Source organism: Cryptomeria japonica, chromosome 8 (genome assembly GCF_030272615.1).
Source record: "Cryptomeria japonica chromosome 8, Sugi_1.0, whole genome shotgun sequence".
Taxonomy (NCBI): domain Eukaryota; kingdom Viridiplantae; phylum Streptophyta; class Pinopsida; order Cupressales; family Cupressaceae; genus Cryptomeria; species Cryptomeria japonica.
In genome coordinates this window covers 127,801,319-127,805,270 of record NC_081412.1, presented here as the reverse complement: position 1 = coordinate 127,805,270, position 3,952 = coordinate 127,801,319, and positions in this window count along the sequence as shown.

Here is a 3,952-nt window from a genome sequence, read left to right as displayed (position 1 = left end):
TTTCCCCTTGCAATTTTTCTTGAACTGAACCTTTCACTTGAACCATTTCAAGGTTCAAGGTTCAAGTTCAAGTGTGGTTTGTGACATAGCGGCTTTGTTAAAAAAGGTGTTAAAAGTCATGGTGGTCGTAGTTCATTGAACTTGAACCGTGAACCTTTAGAGTGGTTCAAGGTTCAAGGTTCAACATGTTAAAGCAAGTCTCACGTAACTCAAGTTTTATAATGGGTAAGCTTCATGTTCATGTGTTTTACAGTAATACTTTTTTGAACTTGAACCTTTGAACTTCTTTTCGAAGGGTTCAAGGTTCAAGGTTCAAAGTTTGAAGATTGAAAACTTTGGAGATAAATGGGACAAGTGTCGGCATATAGGGAATATTCTGGATTTCAAAGATGAACCTCAAGAAGATGAATTGTGATGTGAATCCATAGTTGGGAATAATCATTCCAAATAATCATTTCAAGTAAAGGATGCGGAGGAGAAAAGACTTGCTATTAATAAACTATCAAAATTTGATCTTTTCGGCATGATTTGGCACAAATGAGTATGCAGTTTTCAAATCATGATAGATCGTGCGGGCCATATTTTAGGCCAGTCCCTAAGATTTGTTTTATTTAAAACAAGTTACTTCCCTTTATCATTTACCCAATTTGGTAAGTAGAAGGTTAATGCAGGCAACATTTCTCGCTCCTGACTCTGTGAATTCTTAGTTCTGCATGAAAGGTAAGCACAAGTCCTTCCTCTTTTCTTGTTGGTTTTCATGAATTGAAAGTGTTATTTGATACTTTAGTCCGTTCAGTCAATTCTTCATGCTGTGCATTTTCTAATTGTAAAACTAAAATGAGACCGAAAGTACCTCAAGTAGACCAAAAGTCTTGGCTAGTTAGTTCCCTGCCTGACATAGGAGATACTTTTCTACTGTCAGTAGATTTAAATTAATTCCATGAAAGAGTGTGAAATTCTGCTAGCTCCCCTTTGATGCAAAAAATTTCAGATAGTGGGTTGATAGAAGTTGTTATGTTTCCTCCTGTTGTGTCATGTCCAGAAGTAGTTTTGGAATGTATGAGCAGATATGATCCTGTAGAGAGGTGTGTAAGAGATGCAAAGGGTAAGGTTTTGCTTGCAATTAATTGGGAGGTTGTTTTCGTCATAATGAAAATACCAAAGAGAGAGCAATATGAGCACTCAACGGTATGCAAGCCGCAAGGGATTTTCTCTGAGAAGAAGTCATGTTATAGGAGTGTCATTTCAAGAAATTGGTTATTAACAATTCAAAAAGGGGGGTCAAGACAACCAAGCCCATTAACCCAAGAGCATCTGATTCAGGAAGTAAGGGACATAGTTATTTTATTGTGTAGAATGTGGGAAAATCAAATAGCCTTTTATTGGGAGGATTGGATGTATTTCTTTATTCAGGTCATTTTTTATGACAAGAGATACATAGATTGGGAAGAGTTAATTGCAGAAAGAATGCATGATGGTTTAAGTTGTTTTGGGAACAAAAACTTCTATATGTCATCCTACCTCATATAATTTTTAGCTTGTACTCGTCAATGGGTAGGTTTGTATCATGAAACTTGGCAGAATGATATGAAGATATATGAATATCACCCACATTTGCAACAACATAGGGTTACTGAAAATTAGTATAAGGTTCACAATATTTTCCTGGGCAGGTTAGTATTTGAATTGAAAGGAGATGTTCATAAGAGATTGACTAAGGAAGCTATGCAGTTTATAAATATATATGGCAGCTTCTATATTCAGTTCTCTCAGTTCACTTATTTGAGGGTTGGTGGCTTTGAAGGAGAACCCTACAAATTGTTGAGGCATGCCTTTGACAGATAAGTATTAATTGAAGTTTGCAGGCAATTGGATCATATAGATAAGAAATAAGGGGAAGAACACCAAACAGGGGTTTCCTTTCCCATTGAGCTCACATATTACACATGTAGCAGTGTTTCAGATGCTTTGAATTCAGAATTAGAGTTCAAAAGGTTCAATTTTCAATTGTATTTCCCCCACACTAAATTTGATACTAAAGGATTTGCAATGTCACACTTTACATTCAAGGAGAATTTTCAACATGTACTTGATTTAGAAGATTTTTTGGCAGATTGTGTGAATGAGTATGAAGTCCAAAAAAGAGCTCACCTGAGACTCACAGTGAAGCAAATTCAGGATTATGGTCTGAAGATAAACACTACAAATATTGTGGATGATAAAAATGATTTGCTTGATTCCAAATTTGTTGATGATAGGCAGCCAGGGGTAATACCAGAGATTGACTGGACAAAGGATGAGGAAGAACAGATTCAAACAAGGACAATCTTGGTCATTCGAAGAACAGAGAAGTGGCTTAAAAATTGAAGACCAAGCAGAAGTTCAAGGAAAGTTTCAACCTCACCCACCAAGGTCTTGGTATCTAATTCTCTTGTCCCATCTTGTGTTGCAGGTTTGCAAAAACAGGAAAAAGGAGGACAGAGAGAAAAGACAGTGCAAACCAAAGAGGAGACAACTTCTATTAGAGTCACCCACTCAAGAACAAGAGGCGAAAAACATTCCTTGCCTATTGATACTGTAGTAGTTGATCTTGAGATGGATGCTACTTCAATTGATCCAATCAAAGAGAAACAAGGTTTAGCAGATGAGGGTAATAATCAACAGGAATGGGAAGCCCCAAATGAAGTTACTACTATGGTAGTCATGGATGGAAAAGAAACTGGAACTGACCCAGATAGGTCTCAAGTTCCTTCAGGACCAGTATGGTTAGAAAACATGTTAAGTAGCAAAAAGAGAAATTTTATTCCAGCCTCAATTCCAGTTAAAGATATTGTGAGTAAGTACCTGGGAAAAACTCCTAAGGCAAAGAAGTCAAAAACCATGTCAAAGATTGATTTCAATGTAGATAGTGGGAATTGGATTGCAAAGATAGTGCATCCATTAATAGAGGGGAAGACAGAGAGCCCTATAGCTTAGGACTTTGTTGTTGAAAGGATTAAAATTGGAACTACCTCTTGAGCTACAGATGTGCTTCATCTTGAAGCTTCAACAAAGAAAATCATAACCAAGACATGGAAAGATGAGAAGGATAAACATCAGATGAAAGAGATGTTATAGAGGATGGAAGAGTATATTGAGGCAATCAATGATCCAAATCCTCAACCTCTATCATAACTTCCAATGTCTTTCGATCCTAAGTCCCCTACAAATCAGAAGACTCTAGAACAAATACAAAAATGCAAGTTGATCATAGAAATTGTGATGGAGTGGCTAGCAAGAATTCAGAAGTCTGGTGTAGAATACTTTGTTTAAGTAGAGTATATAATGGGGCGATACAAGTCATGAAGGAACTAGAAGTTGAGATCATCAATTGGAAAAATGAAGAAGTAAAATGGGCGTCGAAAGCTTCACAGATTCGAGAAGTGCAAAATTATGGGGTAATGAAGTTTATCGTAGGAAAACCTATGGCAGGTTTCGATGATAGCATTTTGTATGTGTGCCAAAAGAATATTGAATGGACAAATTCTTTGATAAAATAGGCTTATGAGGACTTCACAAAACTGATAAATCAACTTGCAAAGTTAGTCACCTCCATGAGAAATGAACTCGTGTGTATTGGGATAAAATGCCTGAAAGATGATGGAAGAACCCTTGAGACAGTTGAGGTTATAACCAAATCATTCAAGGGCAAAATCAATTATGTGAAAGAAGCTAAGGGTTTATTTCTGGATGACCTGAGTGTGATTGCTAAAATTGAATCACTCTTGTTTTTATGCATCAGACATCTGGATAGTCACTCCGATAAAGTTGCGCAGGTTCATAAGGAAAAAGAAGTTTGGAAGCAACGAATGGCACACATGGGATTACCTCATAACAAAATCATTCAGCACTTTGCCACTACACATGCGGATTGGAAGAAAGAAGCAGTTACCAGAACTGCATAGTAATATTT